At 39.8% G+C, this 21,120-nt stretch overlaps 1 protein-coding gene across 1 annotated transcript in view; it reads right to left on the bottom strand.

Moving 5' to 3' along the window:
• Nucleotides 1–1,475: 1,475 nt before the first annotated feature.
• Nucleotides 1,476–21,120, bottom strand: part of kcna4 (potassium voltage-gated channel, shaker-related subfamily, member 4) — an 89,710-nt gene continuing 70,065 nt past the window's right edge. The window contains exon 3 of the mRNA XM_078173633.1: nucleotides 1,476–14,537. The gene's annotated coding sequence lies outside the window, so the exon portion shown is untranslated. The remainder of the gene's footprint in view (nucleotides 14,538–21,120) is intronic.

The following is a 21,120-nucleotide window of genomic DNA, read 5'->3' as shown; positions in this document are numbered from 1 at the left end:
AGCTTTTTGGATTTGTGGCGAATATAGTCTTGAATCTGAGACAGCCATCTATATGCACTTATACTATGGAGCACAATATACCAGTTGTGCACACAACATCACTCATCATGTAACCACATTTGTTCTTAGTAAATAATTCAAAATAATACATGTTTTCAGCATTGTTGAATGAATGTAAATCACAATAGCAGCAGTAACAATGCAAGAACACACATAACATGAGATTAATGTTCAGTAGTCTGCCCTTGTGCATGCTGGGAGCCTTGTTTTTATGACAGTTTCAGGATGCTACAGTATAAACTCATGCAAACCACATTCAATTTAATTTAATCCAGATTAGAAAGAAAACTTTGGTCAAACACTGAAATTTAAAATCTTAAAATACAAGAAGAAATCATTTTAGTTTGTTGGATTTACAAAATATGCATTTGAAGAACAGCAGCAAAAAGAAAAAGTGCCAAAAAAAGAAACAAACAAACCCCAAAAGTCCAAGAAGTAACAAATGTTGTGCAACCACCTCAGCCTGGCTTATTTGTACACATTCATAGTTTATGCAAGTACAACCACGAGAGCAAAAGGCCAATGACATGTTCTGCATCGCTGCTTTTTCAGGTTCGCTCACGATGACGAAGCAGTCATTTGAATGAGTCGGTCTGGGTGTGTGGCGAACATTTAGAGCTTGTTAGTGTTTGTTGTTGCTGCTTTGTGCATGCGTGTGTGCGCACGTGTGCCTGTGATTGTGTAGGATGGACCTTGTGTACCTTGTTTTGTGGAGACAGCTGTAAAGGGTGAGCTGCTATATATATCTTCAACGCTGGTCTAATTTGCTTCACCATGACCTGATCCCAGAGTCATACATCGACCTTTCAGGGTCGCTGTCATGCACAAATAACTCCTAACAAACTCCTTTAGTCTCTCAAAGGTTTGTGGAGCATTAAAGATAATAAATAATGTTTACTATTTCTTGCTTTTGCCCGGTCTGTGGAGGTTTTGTTGAAGGTGAACGGGCTGCAGCCTTGCAGCACGTTGTGTGTTTTGCAGCGAGGAGGCAAAGCACAACCCGGCTGCTGTGTGTCCATCACCAGCTTGATGGATGAACTGGTGTTTGTCCAAGAGTCAAGTAATTGCACCACATCGGACCCATTTAAAATATTTAAACAGTGTCGAACATGAACGGCTCGGGCATCGGGTTTCAAAAGCAACCACCGTAAAAGGCCACTGTGGATGAAAACGTTCTGTCACTGTGATACTTGGCCCCCGCTGACAGAGCTGATTCTGTCTGAGGGACACAAGCGATGTACATAAACATGTCCCAGCAGTTCAGCCAGCAGCAAACAAAATGGTGAACCACAAGCACATGACGAATAAGCACACAAGTGAGATGCCGTTGTAGTAATGGCCTTCAGATTGGATTTATGTATAACAGCAAAAGCATCAGCAGCTCACCCCTGACAAAAAAGCACACCTTAAAACACTTTTTCTGTTTCTGAATTTTTATTGAATATATTATATTTTTCTTTAATCAACATTGCACATATTCCATTTTCAATCACATCTCATATTGCTGTCTACAAAATGTTATGAATGTAGAAAATCCAGAAGTTGGAAGGTTTACCAAAAAATAAAACAAAGAAGAAAACAAAAAACAAAAAAAAGGAGAATTAAGGTCAGAAGTGACAAAGTCCAAAGATACAGAGAGAGAGAGTGAAGGAGAAGGAGAAGGAGAAGGAGAGGAGCACCCTCGGGAAAAGAATACAAACATACCTTGGGTTCGGATGCATTTTTCTCAAAACAAAGCATCATGCAGAATAAAAGCAAGGCTGGCCAAAAACTCACATGGATATTTCTCAACACCTGAACTGTAGAAATATTTTACATGTTCATTAATAGTTACCATCAGTTTTCCTTTGCTGATCGTTAATGATTCCCCTCTTTTAGATATGAGCGACGAGGCAGTGGCAAATGAACAGTTTAAATATCACACAAACGTGAAGCAATAACATTAAAACAAATGCACCCCGGCCGCCGCCATCATTGTCCCCAAAAAAACAATTATGTGGTCGCTGCTATCCACACTGCATCTGTACAGCACAGCAGCAGTGCAGCGACATCTCTGCTGGCTGCGTGTTGATCGTTTACCTCTCTGCAGGTGAGATGATGGTGAGAATCATAATGACTAGTGTTGATGTACTGGATAATAACCGCCGTATAAATGTGACCGTGGCCTTGGCTGACCAAACTGCACCAGCTTGCATAGACACCTGATTTTTATGGGTTTGAGTCCCATCCTTGTTTCGTCAAATTCATATCTGAATATATTCATTTGCATGTGTTTTTGTGTACTTCCTTCTTTTACTCGACACACAGTGACCCTCCTTCATCGGGCTCTCGAGGAGTAAAGTTCAGAAAATACAGCAAAATGACCCAAAGACAGTTTGATGAATTGATATTGATTCAAACAAAAAAAGACATACACATAGTATGACAGTCAAAATTACACACGCTTAATGATTCTTGGCCTATATATTTGGAGGCTTGTTTGTGCCATGCCTCATGTATAGTCTGATGAACGTAACATGACAAAAGAGCCGCTGAGGTTACCAAGTGTCACCATAGTAACTGGTCTATACAGGCTAAAGCACACAATGTTTACTCATCCCTTTATGTTCTCTGATTTCCAGAAAGAGCATCTTAAAACTGATATGAGGATGTTAGATCACACTTTAGACGCAAGAATTACAGCAACTCAGAAAGCTGAACACACTGCAGTTAAAGGAACACTGAACCCCCCCACATGACCATTTGTATATCAGTTACTCAGCCTGTGTTACTTTTAATTCAGGTAGAGAACTTTGTGTTTCTTGCATGCCTCCACGTTGAACGAAGAATCCAAAAACAGGAAATTCAGCATGAATTGAAGTCATAGGGGTCCGAGTTTAACAACAGCAAAACTATATCAAAACATTAGTTTACAAACTCTCAGACGCCTCGTGCAAAATAATCCAAGTCTCATTTATCTAGTCATATGGATCTATCCATTAGTCACTCACTCTACAGCAGGAAACAGCACTTCAAAATAAAAGCTCTGTGCCGGAAATTCACTGTACTTCAAAATAAAGTGTGTTTATTACAAAACTTGACACATTCGCAAGTCCAGGACCCACCTGTTGGGTAACACTGGTTTACAATGCTTCATACCACATGGAAAAACAATTTACAACTACGGTAATTCTGTATTCTTTACTTTACTCCCATGATGCTTTGCGTCAGGATAACCTGCCTGCTTCCAGCTGCCTACCTGAGGCTGAAGCTGTGTGCACATCGAAATCATGACAGGAAAAAGAAAGTCATTTTGGCGCCTACTAGCTCACGTGGTAGAGCGCGTGTCCCATGTACAAAGCCTGCGTCCTTGCTGCAGTAGCAACAGGTTCAATTCCACCCAACGGCCCTTTGCCGCAGGCCATCCCCACCTCTTTCTCACCCATTCATGCTATATCTGTCCGATTAAATAAAGGCAAAAAAGCCCCAAAAACATAGTCTCCCCGAAGCTTGTGGCTGCTAGTCATTGCTGCTAGTAATGGAGACAGAGAGCAGATGTGCACATGGAAAGAACCTGTGGTTGAAGCTGCGCTCATCACTGAAAATAAATAATACCTGGTCACATAATAACCCTGTAATGAAACAGCTGTACCTGCTATTTTGAAACAGTCAATAAATTGAATAAATTCAGTCTATATAATTAATTTATATCCATGTAATAAATAGAGAAATGTCAAGTAGATGGTAACTGCATCAGAAATGAGAAAAAGAAAAATGGGTTGTAATAATCGTCCGCTTATAGTGTCCAGCTGAGACGGACGTCATCACTGTAAGCATTTTCCACTCTACTAACTTTTTAGTGAAACTTCATGTGTTTTGGGAGTACTGAGCATACAACTGGATAAATGAGACTTGGATTATATTAGCTGGATATTAACTACATGAGCTGTGTGAGAGTTTTTTAACAGATGTTTCCATATAGGGTGCTTTCAGACCTAAAGTTGTCTCCTTTGGTCTGAATCAGGGACTCATTTTGTTCCAAAGTTGCATAATTGCAGTTGGTTCGGATCAAGGTCGGAACACATTCTCACCACAAACGAACTGCACCACAATTTGTTTGAAACCAGACTGAGACCACCTCTTCAAGAACGTCTCGGTCCAGTTGTTTTGGCGTGCATCTGAGTGCGATTGCTGTATTTACCCCTGCCCAAACGAGCCGCATTTAGGGGGCAAACAAACTTGAGCTCGGTTGAACCGAACAAAACCGGGCAGGTCTGAAAGCACCCATAGTTTTGCTGCTGTTAAACACAGACCCCTCTGACTTCAATTTATCACAAATTTTGTCAGTGTTCTTTCTTCACTGTGGAGGAATGCGAGAAAAACAATATTTTTGCCATATATAAGTCTCAGCCTGTTACTCAGATTAGACAAGCAGTCTTAATACGTCTCCATGGACTGCTGTAATCAGGAGTGTATTCACATTCCCCTCAAAGACACCCAGAGAGGACGGCAGCAGCCAGGAGACGCAGTCCTGATGCAGGCAGAGGTTGTTTTGCTCAAGGAACCTCTGGCAGCACTGAACTCAGTGGCTGTTGTGACTCTATGAGGACAGGTGCTCTCACCACAAAGGATGTGTGTGTCTGTAACTGTTTGTGTATTCAGACCTGCACTACACTGTGTCAACTTTGTAGTCGTCATTAAATAGGTGAAAATGCTAATTCCCTCCTAGCGATTAGCACTTCAGCAAATAATTCCCCTTCATGATTTAGCATAACACAGTCTGCCTCCTCACTGCTCTGCTACACTGTGAGCCAGGAGTGAAAGGTGTTTCTTCATAACAAAGTTAAAGCTGGATTGTGTTTACGATAATGAAGGCTATTATCATTTAATCAATATTATAATCTCTGAAAGAACATCTTTTAATTAATACCACAATGACAGCTTTAAGTAGTGACCGCTGAGTGTGTCTCTGATAAAGTGCTGTGTGGTAACCCTGTTATTAACCCAGTAATTTGAGCCGACACTAGCTGTGTGGACCGAGGCCTTTCACTAAAGCACGTATGAATTCTGCAAATCATTGTATTTGTCTCCTATCTGAGACAATTTCTTGAATACAGATGTGACCGGGCAAACACTGTAATCATCGTATTTGCACCAAAGAGCACTAATACTGTTCTGCTGGAGGCAGATGGTGCAAAACAACCCCAAAATCCAGTCAGTCACATAATATCCAGCGAGAGAACTAAACAAATACAAACTGCATCACCGTTCAACAGTTTTGCAGTGCTCCTCATAAGCCACCTTGTTTATAAGAAGATTAAGACATAAAACGGGTTCCTGGTGTTATCTAACACTGTGCATGTTACAGTAAACACTCTAGTTCTCATCCTCAGGCTAATGCATTACTTTTCTTTATGTATGTGTCCGTGGTACGTGATATCAAACTGAGCCGTACGGAGACGTCTACAGTGCTGCCTGTGTGCAGTGTGAAGATACTGGGCTCAGTCAGGTTGTCTTTTTAAAGATGTCCTCCAGCTCTCAGAGACAATAAACACACTTAAAAGTGAGATTTTTAAAACCAAATTCAACAAATAAACTCAGACGTCTTAATGGTAGTTTCGGTATCATCATTTATCCATTCTGATCTCTTGAGGCGAAAGCAGTCAGTGTTGCCAGATTGGGTGTTGCTCCATCCAGTTTGGCTACTTTTTATTTGGGCAGATGAATAGCTTTGGGCAATGTGCGATGATTTGGGGTACTTTTTGTACCATTTGTTTGGTTTCCTCCAATAAAAAAGGCTATTTTCCAGTGAACGTGGAGCAGTTTCCTCTGAGTAATATGATTGATTGAGACTGAGACGCCCCATGTTCAGTAGGCAATGACTAATAACAGATGATCAATAAAAACAAATGACATTTCAGTTTATTACAACCAGGTTGAAACTTTTTTATTATTCAAAGGGCAACCTGGACCCTATTTCCCAATGTTTTCTTTTTTAAGTGACTAATGGGAACAACAATTTTTCAAATTGGTCCAGTATTGAGTGAGAGGGCTACAGCTGTGAAACAGATTGCAATGTAATCACCTGGGGCAATTATATACCGTCACTTTACATCCATTAAAAGTGCTTGTTTTGCCACTGACAGGCTCAGATTGTTATTATAAGTGTCTTGCAGCATTATGGAAAGGATCCCTACAGAGAGTGACCTTTTTGCTGCCTTCGTCTTCAACAAGAAAAACAGCCCCAAGATTGCTACTGTAAACTCACAAAACTACATTGAAATAATTGGTATTTTATCACTGTAACACACACTTCATTCAAAGTCAGCAGAAACGAAATAAAACTCACAAAAGCTGTCTTCGTTTGTCCCTCCACTATTCCAATAATCACCAACTCTGGCTTATTTCATCCACTTAGATGTGATGATATGCTGCCTCTATGCATGCTAAAATTAGCGTTTTTTTTAACGGAGTTTGGTGGGTTTGGTGATTTCAGGGCTGTTTCTGGTTAAACAAAAAAGACCTTGCTCTGTAACAAAAAGGTTTATCTCTGTAGGGATCTTCTCCATAATGTTGTCAGACACTTGAAATAATAATCTGAGCCTGTCAGTGGCAAAAAAGCACTTTTAAGCCCTGTTTCCACCAAACACTTTCAGTATGGTACCTTTGGACCCAAAAGTAACCCTTCGGACATGGTTCCTAGACCCTAGCATTTCCACCACAAACAGTACCCTTAAACGTGGGCGGGGTTGTTGTCACTCACTGCTCCGTCCAGCACTCACTATATTTCCTCATTACTGGAGACTAGGGCTGTCAACGAATATTCTAAATTCAAATTTAAATTCGAAATTACCGTCTGTCTTGCATCTCTCTCTGTCTCCCCTTCTGTCTCATTGGGTTAGGGTTAGAATTTAAATTCGAATTTGAAAAAAAAATGGACCACCACACCGCACCACCGCAGCTGTCCTCTTTGCGAGTGGGCGTTGGCATCAGACGCGCATTTCTCCACGCTGGTCGACAAGTGGTTCTGCTCCCAGCTGTTGTCTCCGTCACTCGGCTTGACACATTCCCTTGCGGCTCGTGCAGAAAATAGACCAGACGCCGAAACTATTGCTGAAGGGCGCGAGCCAGTCATGGTCCGGCGCTTCGAGGCTCTTCGCAGTGCTTCCGCGGGCAGTGTGGCCCCGGGTCAGAGGGGGCGGGGGCGAGCGAGAGGTCCGCGGTCGTTTATAACATAATGTTATAGATAATTGTTTTATGTGTTTTAATGTGTAGGTATGTAAATGTTTTCAAAGATGTTTATGTTGAAATAAAAATACCTACAAGTAGTTATGTTTCCTTGTATTAATACATATACAAGTATGTTTCCTTGTATTAGTTTGCCCTCTTGTGGACATAATGCGAATTTTTTTTTTTTTTTTTTTTCTCCGAGTGGTTGGAACCTATGAGTTATTTTTAGAAGGAATATTCGAACGTCATTTTTGAGCAATTTTGACAGCCCTACTGGTGACACAGATGGAAGTCTGTGCCTTGTTTATCGTCCACAGAACGAGGCTGCACACCGACATTTTTAGAACAAAACAGAACAGGCTGCAGTGAGAGTCTCTCTCCATGGGATATTTAAAAATAGCAGGTTTGTACATTTAGTCCTTCTCAGGCAAGCTCAGGGGTTTAGTGTTGCTGGAGCCCAACAGGAACGACGCTCTGTGACAATTTTTTTTCCCAAGTAAGGATTAGAATATCTGCAGTTCACATAACCCGGTCAAAATAAATATATAAATTCCTGAAGATCCACTCATTACTAAAAATGTATGTTATATAAAAACGAAAGTAATGGTCAGCGTCGTCTCATTGAAATTTAGGGTGTGCTCATGGATTCATGTCGTCAACTCATGCATTGCTTAATATTACAAGTTAACGTTCCACCTAAAAAATCATCGACAGTCGGCCCAGTGAATTAAGTTATTTTTTCTCAGACTCCAGCTGCTGCAAGAGGCAGCAAAACATACTTTCATTTTATAGTTAAAGTAATAAAACTCTCCATGGTATGAGCAGTGGTTACATGAGTTTCAAACTCTAACTCAACTCTCAAACTCAAACTTTGCTACTGACCGATGAATGGACTGCAGTGTTCACAGCTCCACCTTTTAGTACCAGATCTGTGTGCTAGGTACCCCAACAGAGGGGGGACCAAAAGTGGGGACAGTATGGAACAGTTTCATTGGTACCATCCACAACTTTTCACAGTGGAAACGGAAAAAAAAAGCGTACTGAACTGAACTGTACTGCTCAGTGGAAACGGGGCTTTAGTGGACAAAAAGTGACACAGCATATTGCCCTGAGTGGTTACATTGCAGCTGCAGCACTCGCTCAATACTGGACCAATTTCAAAAACTGTTACTACCATTAGTCATTTAGACACATAAACATTGGATCCAGTAAGAAAAATACCAAAGGAACCCTCTATTATCTGGATATAGTTCTGTCATGAAAGACTGTTCTTATGAGTTCAGATTTTAACATTCAGTTGCTACTTTTTCATAATTTGAACCTCGTTTTCCGTGGTTTGAGGTTTGCCTAATTGTACAAATAGTACAGAACTCCCTGAGGCTCCTTCACAGAACCCATGTTAAACCTGAATATTAAAAATGTGATCACATTTATGAAGATTGGGCCAAAGTGAGGCAACACTGAAAGCAGAGCAAGATTTAGTATTTTACTAAACCACACTGGGCTGATGTTCTGCATGGTTTAGAGCTGTGATTTCTTGTTGGTTTTATTTTGGGGGGAAAGAATCTTTTATTATTGATTCGAGGAGGCATTCATCTTAAAGTTAATCTTTCTAGTCGCTCTGTGGAAAGCACAGAGGATTTGAGCCTGTGAGTCGTTTAGGCCTCAGAAATATACGTGAGTCTCACCAAGAAGGCTGTTTCTCACAACTTAAACACCGAGATAACCCTTCTCAACATGAAATCAATCCCCAGTAAGAATTTTGTTTTAAATGAGTTCAGTTTTTCAGTCTTTTTAACATCATAACTGAAAATGAGTTAAGCTGTGTTGGGTGAATCTCCTTCTCTCCCTCCTCCGGCTATGACAGTGACTTATGCTCGTGTTCAGAAACATTTTAAACGCAGCCCCGGTGAGTTTTCCAGCTCGGAGCTGATCATAATTAAAACGCTCTCCTCTCACCTTGTTTTGTTTGTTACCTAACGTCCCCACACAACTGTTAACCTCCCTAACAGCTCATTGTTTGTGCTGAATCACAGCGGCATCACAGAAGTTATTACTGCAGGTGTATTTAGCGGCACTGAATCAAAGAAAAATCTGATTTGTTGTTTAGTCTTATATTAGATATTTTCTCCACTAATCCTTTCCCACTCATGATATGACCCCTTGATAAATATCCGTGTGGATAACTGTGGATTATGACCTTTTATTCAGTGCATGAGTCTCATTCAGCTCACACACAAGGATTAATGATTTTTCTTCCTGTAATATTCAATCGGCTTCAGAATCTGCCTATCGACCTTCATTAGCTTCTTGCTCCGTATATTACAGTGCACTGCCCGTCTCTGGCTTACTCCTGATCTCCTGATGAAAACAGATTTAAGTGAACTCGAACTTGACATAATTGCAGCCGCTAACCAAATGAATTAATTTAATTCATAGATTGAGGGAATGGGTTAGAGACTGTCCAGTTAAACAGATTTCTTTCAGCCTCCTTTGGTGCTTGTTTGTTCTGCTTGATTGGATGTGTTGCCCTCAAGGATCAATCAGGCTGATCCTGTTCCTGTTCTCTCTGGTGACCGGTGGGCATACATTACTCTTTGGCTCAGCGCCTTTTTGTGCTGCTATGTGATAACACCGAGCTGTAGCTGAACATATCACTACATAGATGAACTTGTCTCTTACACATTTATCAGTATTGTTGCAGTGCAGCTTCTGGCCACTGCTGCCTGTTGGTGTGATAGTTTGTGCATTTGGGCTTCGTCTCAGATCTTTATGTGAGCCAACATTCAGCCTGAAATAGTCAAAACTCTTTGGCCTCTGCAGGCCCGAGCCCCTCTGGTACAGGAACAGCTTGTGCTTGAGGCACGTAATCTGACAAGATTAGTGTAATAAAATCATTTCTGAAAAAATATCTCTACAGGCAGGTTAGATTTTCATTTAATTTAGAAGGAATAGCTCCACATTTTGGGAGATATGCTGGGGTTTTTTTGAACAGTTGGCTGAGAAGATCCACACCACTCTAATGTCTGTGCAGTAAATATGCAGCTACAGCCATTCTTATCTTAGCTTAGCATTAAGACTGAAAATGGGCCCAAAGTAGGGCTGCACCTTAATCACAATGTCAGTTTGCGCGATAAAGATATTGCAAAAGACTGCGATACTGCACCTAGTTGAAAGAGTATCTATAGAAACCTACACTTAAAAATGTAACTATCATTCAACTTCATTGGTGCCTTTTGTATTCAGTTCAATACTCACTTTGTTTCATGAAAGAATGTTGTAAATAGTTCTATTTGCACTCAGGTGAAAATAGTCACATCGCAGCTATTCGGCTATTTACACCCATCCCTATGACGGGTTATTCTGGATCATACTGCATGCTGTGATTAGCTAGTACTCGTCATGAAGACGCATCAAGGTAGGAAGCGGTCAGGATAAGGGCAAAGAGGCCATGGTTAGAGCTAGTACTAGCCAGTCTTAGATATTTTCTCAAGATTGAAGTGGTAAATTTACAAGATAAAACAAATGTAGTGCCAGAAAGACAGATGATTTAATTTACATAGTGACACAGTCCATGGAAGGAGTAAGACGTAGTTGCAGTTATGGCTGCCCCCGATAGTCGACCAAAGGTAAGTCGACCAGAAAAGTCATTAGTTGGCAAGATTTCATTGGTTGCTTAGTCGCAAAAAAAACAAACGAACCAACAAACGTGAAACTCTATTAGGAGCTGTGCCTTGTCAAAATAAATCTAAACCTATATGACTGGACCATGTGGTAATTTAATTTGAAAGTCAGGTTAATTTCCAGGGCTGGTACCTGCGGTTATTCTACAGGCTAGTTAATAACATGTCGGGCAGGAAATCCAAAGTGTGGGATCATTTTGAGAAGGTGAAGGACGAACCCAAGGTGATATGTAAACTCATCTTCATTGGTCGCCTACAAACGTGACGTATCATCTGAAACATGGAAGTAGCTACATGCCCATTAGCCCACAGCGTCATTAACAGGCGGCTCGCTCAGTGTGTGACGTGCACTTGGAGATAAAATATAGGCCTATATTAATGAAGGTTCATTAGTACGGTTTTGTATTTCTCTGTAATGTAGCACAGTGTTAACAATGTTACTGATACTATTCTTTCTCACACCTTCAACTCAAACCATTGTGTTGCCCCGCTCAAAATATATCATTTTATAATTAAATTAATATTGTAACCATGTGGGCGACTAGTCGACTAATGGCCCTAAGTGACGACTTTTGGTCGACTATGGAAAATTCTTAGTCGGGGCAGCCTTAGTGGCACTGGGGTCATGCACAAGACTTTCACACGGGAGACTGGGGTTTGTGTCCTGTATGAGTCTACGCTGGCTTATTACTTTTAGATGTAGTGACGTATTATTCCGGGATGTATAAAGCTGCTAAATGCACACTGTGACATAAACTTTAGCAGAATAGCTGAACAGACCTGTTTGTGTACTTGTACGCTATATTCTAACTTTATTAAACCAACCACAAACATACACTTGGGTGTAAATAGCATTGTTGGCTACAGACACTGGGGTGCTTGCCTCTGCTGCTATATTTATCTGGTTGTAAATGACCCTATTGAAATAGCACTACTGGCAAAGACACCTTGGTGCAAATAGCATCTGCCTTTTTTAATTCAACAAGCATTGTAGTGAAAGTAGCAACGGGGCAGAACTGAGCTCATATGAATATCTGTTAATTTATCCCAAGAACTGTTGTTGTCGCCATATTCAACAACGTCATCAGATATTTTCCTCATATCGTGCAGCCTTTGCTTGCTGGCAACTTTAAAGCTCAACAATTCACATCTCGATTGTTTAATTCCTACAAAAGCCAAAGTGTGAAGACAGTTCTTGAGGTCTTGTTGTCACCCTGAGCCTGCCAGGTACCCAACAGGTACCGCACTACATGATCCAAATGCTGGAGGTCGTAATCCAGAATTATCAAATGGATAAATTTAAAATTCTGATATGTCTTTATGCTAAGCTAACTGGTTGCTGGCTGTAGCTTCATGTTTATACTACTCATCGAAGTCTTGGCAACCTTAAAGATTCATTTCATGCCTGCTGGTTTGTAGTAGAAAGTGTTAATGACAGAGCTGTACTGTTTGTATTTAATCTCATAGTGGTGATTCGGTTCATCTGCCAAATCAACAAAACAAAAACAAAACAAACAAAAACATACATTGCTGTAAAATTTGTTTTGCCGTTATTACTTTTCTATTCCCTGACTAATGGGACTGATACTTCATCTTTACATTAACTTGATTTTTAAAGAGTTGTTCTCCCACTGACATTTTCTTCTTCATTTCAATCCGACTTTTATTTTCATGTAACTTTTTAAGAGGCAAAAACTTTGCACATTTAAAAATCCTGAAGCTCTGCTGGAGTATTCTGGTATTCCGTAAACCTTTGATATGCAGAGATGAAAACCTCAAAAGAATAAAAAACATCCTCCCCGTAAGGATTCCCTAAAGAAACTATTGACATCTATTTAAAACTATTGTGGCTATTCTGTGGTTACAAGTTTTCTTGTGACACTACGGAAACATCTGGAACATTCAGTGAACAGCTGGTCTGAGGGATACTATTATTGAGGTAATTACAGATACGAAATTTTGGGAAAGGAGCAAGAACGTGAACTTTGGATTTTCTTTAGGAGTAGAGGAAAAAGACACTAGGACCAAGAGCTTTAATTCAAGTGCCCATATAGTTAACACAGTATGTCAAAGGATGATTTCTGAAGGGAAATATAGGAAAATAAAACACTATTTTTATTAGGATGTGTCATCTATCTCACAACTACTGCCAAAAACTTAAGTAAAACCTGGCAACGTGTAATCATTTCATTCATGGGCAACATCGCAGGTCTTAGAGAGGTAACTGTGTCCAACGCTTCTCTGACAAAGCTCCACAAACAACATCAGCAACCTCGTGTTTTAGTCTGCCAAATGAATGAGAAGGTGAATTAAAAAAAATAAAATAAAGAAGAAAATAAATGGCCAAAAACAACAAAGAATGTTGGAGCAGCATTTGCAACAATATGAGGAACATGATTGTATCAGCGAGGACAAACCAAACACAGATGAGCATGGTCGATGGTCATAACAGTCAAAGAAAGTAAAAAGTCTCAAATTACTCTATCTGCAACACATCTTAGGACACACAAGTATAAATGTCTGCTATTTACATTTTTTTATCCTATTCAGTGTGCATCTATATCACGACATTTTCCAGAAGTCCACAACATACAATAAATTCAGGGTTTCACCTTTGGTTATGTAATTATCAAGGCTAGGTTTAAAAAAATATATAACACACGTCCATGTTACTTTTGCATACAGTTAAAGTGAAAACATATCAACAAAGCAGCTGGTCAGCTCTAAATTTGCATCTGAGAAAAAAACCTAAGGTATTTCGTCTTTACGGTGAAAGCCCCTGCGAGTTTCACCCGCTGTTTTTCTGTGATAGAAAGTGAGTGTGGCAGATATTTATGATGGTGTTTATATGCCTGACATCTTTGCTTTAGTGTAAGTGGATCGTAATGTGAGAGGATGTTCTTGTGATGTGTTTCAGTGTGTCGCATTGAGCCAGTCAATATATGTCTTCTCTCTCGACCCTCTATACACTTTCTGAATGAGGAGTTTCATGTGTTATGACACGATGTGAATTAAGAGTTTGTCGCCAGCGTTTGAGTGAGCAACTCAGGCCAGCCTTGTTTGGTTGACAATATGAAACAAGATAAAAATAGATTAAGTCGTAGTGCTGACTGCACATAAGCAGAGAGCAAACTCACCATTTAGTAACCAATGACACCTACGAAGCCGACCCAACTAAAACATTATGTCGACATTACAACCAAACATTATCTCTATCATATTAAAATATTCACATCTGTTCCTTACAAGACACTTTTTTTCACATGTAAAGAAAACATCTTTAAACTTTGAACTATAAGTCTCTTAGTTTCATTACTTCATACATCTGTATATGTGTAGTAATTAAGGCAATCATTTTGGGCCACGACTTACTCATTTGCCAACTCCAGTCTCAACCCTCGAGGGTTTGTTTACTGATGTCACACAGCAGCTCTCATCCCCACTTGTTCAAGTGCCGAGTCCCGAGTCCAGTTGTTGCTTTTTCAGTCTCTGCTCGTGCTCGAGATGACCAGTCCCAATGTTTTGCTTGTTCTCTGCAATTTCCAGAGATGTGGGGGATACTCCCTCTCCCTGTAGCTGGCAGCGCTGCAACACAGACAGAAACAGGAAACGGATGTAGGTCTATCATCATTCTTGAGAAAATGGCACCCTGAAGAAGGAACAATTTGACCCAAACGCCTAACTGATCCTGCGCATATTTTCCTTTCCCACCCAGGTTGGGCAAGATGCATCACACTTAAGATAATCATCAGGGTCATTAGGCAGCGACTCCCTCTCAAGCACTCAGAGAGGGGGGTTAGGTCTGCAGCCCAGTCGTCAGTCATCAGGAGAAAATGTTGGCATTGTACATTTCATCAAACTGAGAACATGTTACATTTGTATGTTTCATATGTATCATATCAACATTTAAGTGATGTAGTGTATTAGCTTACTTTGTCATTGGGAGGTGCAGGGATGCACCTGCCAAGCTGCAGACCACTGTTCAAGACCAACAAATAGAAAAAAAACAGTTGTTTTTTAATGAGTCATATTTTTTAGCCACCAAGTGTGGATATTTTTAGTAACCCATGGCTCTGTTTCTACCGGAATTACAACACATTCTCACTCTGACCTCGTCAAAATTGACATTTGGTCACGGACTTTCCATGTTCAGATATGATGTGAAAGGTACCCTGGGTGCGTTGGTTGTTGACGTTCTGGGACGCCATGTCAAGTTCTGCCTGTTACATGCATTGTCTTCTTTCAAGATACACTTCTGTTTTCACAGGAAATTTAATGTTTACATTCAGTCTCTTTCAATTTAAACACACTACGTCAGTACAACACCGCAAATTGAGTTGTTTTTTTCCTCAACAACTAACGTGGTTGGGTTTAGGAAAAAAGAACAGGGTTGGGCTTTATACTCTTACAGGACACGAAGACTGCTCTCTAAGGTGAAAGTCCGTTTGTTGGACCCGCCCACCACAGTCAGACTTTCGCCACTTTACATTTCGACCTTGTCCCACTGCGTTTCCCCCTGATGCCAGAGTTTGTTTGACCTCCCATCTCCTCCCCTCCCATCCGCTCTCTGCAAACTTTCTCACTTTTTATACTAAAGCAGTTGGAGACTTTGGAGTGAGACATGGCTCTGAATTAATGCCACAAAAAGCTGTGTTTTTTACTGAGACACTGCTGCGTTGCCACCTCAATCGGGTATTTTAAGCCAAAACATGATAATTTCCTAACCATAACCAAGTGGTTGAGTGCCTAAACCTAACAATATAAACCACTGCCTTACACTGCCTCTTCAAGACGGGAATTTCACGCCGTTGTACCACCTCACTGTTCTGTATAATAGGTACAAATGCAGACTGGGTGGACAGAGTTGTCTCACTGAGCTGGAAAAGAAGTCTTGTACAAACAGGACAGCTGGTAGGACGGGATCATGGGTGGCACGGCCGTGACGTTTTGACGATGTGTTATCTCGACGACGACCCACCACGGGTGATTTAAAAAGTAAATGTTAGCGGTAAGCAGCTGACTCAAAGAAGAACACCGGCTGTAAATGTCCGCAAAATGAAAAAACAATGAGATTGGGGAGCTTCTTACTCTCCGAGCAGAGGACGAGATCAGCTGCTGTATAACAGAGAAGGTAAATGATTATTATTGCCATGTTACGCCATTGTTATTGTTATTGTTTGGTTCTGTGTAAAAATGCAAAGGCTGCATGAAGAAGGGACTTTGTAGCAGCCCTGTAGCCCAGTAAAGGGCTACAGTATCTGCCACATAATACCATACAAATATAACATATCCCTGGTTTGCAGAAATGTATAATACCAACATTTATTCTGGCAACTGGGTAGAGGTCTGAGTTTTGTTGTCACAGAATATTACTTACTTGCAGGTGTAGTTACATACAAAAGTAATTCATCAACATTTACCCCTTTACATACAGTTTTCTCTGCTGTTCCGCCTTTAAGTAGCTCCAAGGTCGTCAAAATCATATCCATCTAACAGCTTGTTCAAGTTCTGTGTTGATGATATATGATGTTTTACACTGAGTGAAATATTCAAGCCAAAGGCTCCATATTTCTTTATGGCTACACCAATCTTTCAGATGTAAATATTCCAGATGTCGAAGCACTTGCATAATATCACTGAACCTGCTCTTTATGTTTGTTTGGGCACTTACAAGTTTTGATGACTTTTAGTTCTTGTTCCAGTGGAAGTCTGGAGCACTTATTGTAAGTCAAATTGGAACAAAATGACTGTGTAAGGAATGTAAAGTAATGTCTTGTACATCATTTTACACACATCTTTGGAGTCTTTGAGAAACGTTGGGATCTCCACTAGAATTCAAATGAGGCAGTGTTGGTTTGAACAAAGTTTTGTTGTAGAGCACAAGTTTGTAGTGAATAGTCTACTAGTGGGCAGCTGGGGTTGATGGCACTTCACCTCAGCACAACTTTATGTCTGCAGGGGCAAGGGCAATCGTATGCGTCAGGTTGCCTTTTAGGTCAACAGATAATACACAGAAGAAGAAAATAAACCCCACTGTTATCACAAACTTAAAACAATCAAATGCTACAATCTTAAGAATGTGTGTAGAATGGGTAATATATATATAAATAAGTAATATTAGAAATTATTATCTCCAAAAAATCCTTAACTGTTGTCATGCACTGTTTGTACATGCCCACAAAAAGTAATGCCCCAGATTTTGCATATAACCCACATAATCATGAGCCAGTAATCTATATATAATCCACACAATCTAGAAGGCTGCTATCAGGTGACCAATGTGCTGTCAGGAGTAAAGAAAGTAGTAGTATAAAGACCAAAAGTCTGCGTCAGGAGGCAAGTTGGAGTCGTGGATGGGTCAAACAAACGGAGGACTTTTCCCAGGAGACTGGTGTTTGTGTCCCATGTAAAATCAAGTGAACTAAAAGTTTTTTAAGGTATGTCGCCACCATGTTTTTTTTCCCTAAACCTAACCTACGTAACTTTACTTTCCCAAACTTAATCTTTGTAATTTTACCGTAAGTATGTAATGTTAAGTACGCAAGTTTACATTGATTATGTAATGTGACGACGCTCAACCATGTTTCTTGTCTTAAACCTAAACTATGTAGCTTTACTTGCCTAAACCTAGCCTCCAAAAATTTATGTTAAGTACGTAACTTGACGTTAAGTGCATAATGTGACAACACACAAATATGTTTTTTTTCCTAAACCTAACCTACGTTACGCTCCCTTTTTACACCTTACCTTTGTAATTTAAGTATGTAATGTTAAGTACGCAAATTTACATTAAATATGTAATGTGACAACACTCAATCCTGTTTCTTTGTTAAACCTAACCTTCGCAACTTAACTTGCCTGAACCTAGCCTACATAACTTAACGGTAAGTACCTACCTTGATGTTAAGTGCATAATGTGTTTTTTTTCCCCCCTAAACCTAACCTACATAACTTTACGTTAAGTATTTAACGTGACAAAGCCCAACCATGTTTTTTTTTTTTTTTTTTATCTAAACCTAACCTACGTAGCTTTAATTTCTTAAACCTAACCTTTAAGTTGCAAAAGGATTCCCGCACACTGTCTAACTTGCAATAAATAATTTATTTACAACGTTTCGGCAGTAGACCTCTGCAACTTTTTGGTCTTCTCTCTCCAACGCACTTGTCTTTTTTAATAGATGTGTGAAGTGTTTCCTTTCTTTTAAACCTAACCTTTGAAATTTCACGTTACCTATGTAATGTTAAGTATGTAAGTTTACATTAAATAGTTTCTTTTCTTAAACCTAAACTACATAACTTGCCTAAACCTAGCCTACCTAACGTAACGTTAAGTACGAAACTTGACATTAACACCCAACTGAGTTTTTTTCCCCCTAACATAACCTATGTAACTTTACATTAAGTATTTAACGTCACCACACCGAACCATGTTTTTTCCCCCCTTAACCTAACCTACTTAACTTTACGTTAAGTATTCGATGTGGCTACGCTCAACAGTATTTTTCCCCTAAACCTAACCTACATAACTTTACGTTAAGTCTCTAACATGACTGCGCTCAACCGTGATTTTTCCCCTAAACCTAACCTATGTAACTTTACATTAAGTATTTAACGTGACGACGCTTAATCGTGTTATTTTTTCCTAAAACTAAGCTTTTTTTACATGAAGTATGTATAATATTACATATGTAAGGTAACGTTAAGTATATTATGTGACAATGCCCAAACATAATATACTTAATGTTACCTTACGTTAAGTATATTATGTTTGGACATTGTCACATAATATACTTAACGTTACCTTACATATGTAATATAACGTTAAGTATATTATGTGACAATGCCCAAACATGTTTCCTAACCTTGCCTAAAATTTACTTGCCTCAACTTAGCCTACATAACTTTACACTAAGTACGCAAATTTACACTAAGTGCATAGTGTGACAACACCATTCGTAGGGCACTTCTTCATTATATATAATACGAACTGTTGTATGCACAATGATTGAAGCTATACAAAATCATAAAAATTACCTATGAAGCACGATGGATGACAGGTGGGATAAAAGACTTAACTTTAGGTTTAACTGTTTATTACTTCCACCATGACAACAAAGTTCCCCTTACCTTATCGTAGTAGTTATTTTTACCCAAACCACAGTGTTTCCCTTAATTTAACCAAGTTGTTTTTGTTCCTTAACTTAACCAAAGCTTTGACCTTTGACCATTTTAACAGTGATTCCTAAGTGGTTTTCCAAATGGTGTCATCAGATCAGACAGTGTGTCTATGTGTCGTTCTAGAGGATAGTCACAGGCGATGTATTTTATAGTTAAGTCCTGAGAGTAGCAACAAGAATTCGCTTGTAAAATGTGGTCTTGCAGGATTCAATATGCTCAGCCATGTTTATGTTTATGGAGCAAATCAACATCAAAGATTTGCATAAACTGTACAAGAGGCAGATCATAAAAGTAACTTTAGATTTTAAATTTAATGATGGTTGCAATCACTGCTACAAAGGTGAGTTACATTTGGGTAAGTACAAATTAGCAGCATATGTCGGCTGTAAAAGCAGAGCTCCAAGCATGCAGGCCAAACCATCTGTGCCCAAAAAGTGAAAAGAATGATTTAATTTGTCAGTAGGTAAAGCCTGGGGAGTCATGAACGACTTTGCCAAACACAGGCACACTGCAGGTGTACTGGTCCAAATGAGAAAAAAAGAAGGCAAACTGCAGTGACAAAGAGAAACTGGTCAAGTTAGGAACAAACCAACACGACACAAACTGCTGCTAAGTGGCATTCAGCCCAATATTACCCTCCTCTGAAGCTGTGTTTGTAATTCCGATTTAGCCCAAATTAAAATTCCTTCCTTCTGTTTATGTTATTCTGGCTCCCCCCTGTAGGGCGGAACACGTCACAGAATAACTGTTCTGTGTCATCGCTATTTGTGCTTATTAAGATGCAGACTATTAGAGACAAGCGTCCTCTTTTAACAGAGCAGCTGTTGTATAATTCTCCACCTCAATAATTTGAGGATTTCCACAAAGTCTCCCAGGAGTTGGAGACATTCTGTATGCAATCATAGCTGCGGCAGGCACAAGGCAATTACAACAAACATACTGAGTGTTTTTATCTAATTCCCTTATTAAGACTTTAGAGCTAAACCTGTGGTTGTTTACATTGTAACACCCTGTAGAATACTCTGTACCTGTAATGATAAGAGGACAAATATAGAATCCAATATTCAAGTCATTATTAACACTGAATATACAGTGTGTAGAGTGCAGTGTAGCCACGAGGGGAAATTATTTGAGATCAGAGGATATCCTTCATAGTATTCAGTGTCTGTGACCCCACATTTATTTAATTCTGAGGCCGATATGTCACTCTGAGAAACAAAATAAAGCTGTTTACAGCAGAGCATAGTGGTGTTCACTAAAGTCCTTTTTCTCAGGTGTTTGTGTTGACATAAAAGCAGCTCCTGTGTGTGTGTACACTTTAAAGTGGGCAACCTACAGCTGCAGGGAAACAGGGCCATACCTGGCGATATACAACAACACCAAAGTACACACTGAATAAATTGTTCTTTGAAACGTGCTGTCTGCCGTCTCGTGAGGACAGCTGACCCATGCTGTGATCTCTGCCGAGGTTCAAAGTTGATATTGCTGTGCGGTAAATTGTAAAGACATAAAAACACACCTTCATGTGATTTTACGAGCAGATATTACAGCAGCAGATGAAGCTTCATTTCTTTCTAACGAGAGGCTGTAATATTAGAGTGAGTCATTTGTTGTGCGAGGAACTTTGTTGCGATGAGTTTACTGAGGATGAATGATGGAAAAAGAGCGAGGCCTGACAGCCCCACGAGTTTTAGAAATGGTTAGCGGAATTACGAGACAGTTTTAATAGTTTATAACCACAGAATTAATTGTCCTGTGTGTGATAATTAGGGACGGGCATTTTAAGTAATTTTCGTATTCGAGAACTTACAATACACTATCATTAAGTACTGGAGGACTTGCAAAACAAACCCCAAAATCTAACGAAAGAATAGAGTCCAAAATGAACAACAAAGTGAAAATGCAGGTGGGGGTTAGGGGTCACTCTGAAGACCCTGACATGCCAAGCCATTGGTCGGCCGTCCGTCAATGTTGGGCCGTGGGTCAGCGT

The sequence above is a fragment of the Epinephelus lanceolatus genome, chromosome 2, assembly GCF_041903045.1.
Source record: "Epinephelus lanceolatus isolate andai-2023 chromosome 2, ASM4190304v1, whole genome shotgun sequence".
Taxonomy (NCBI): Eukaryota; Metazoa; Chordata; class Actinopteri; order Perciformes; family Serranidae; genus Epinephelus; species Epinephelus lanceolatus.
The sequence above is the reverse complement of the archived record's forward strand: the minus strand, read 5'-3'. Positions and strand labels throughout refer to the sequence as shown.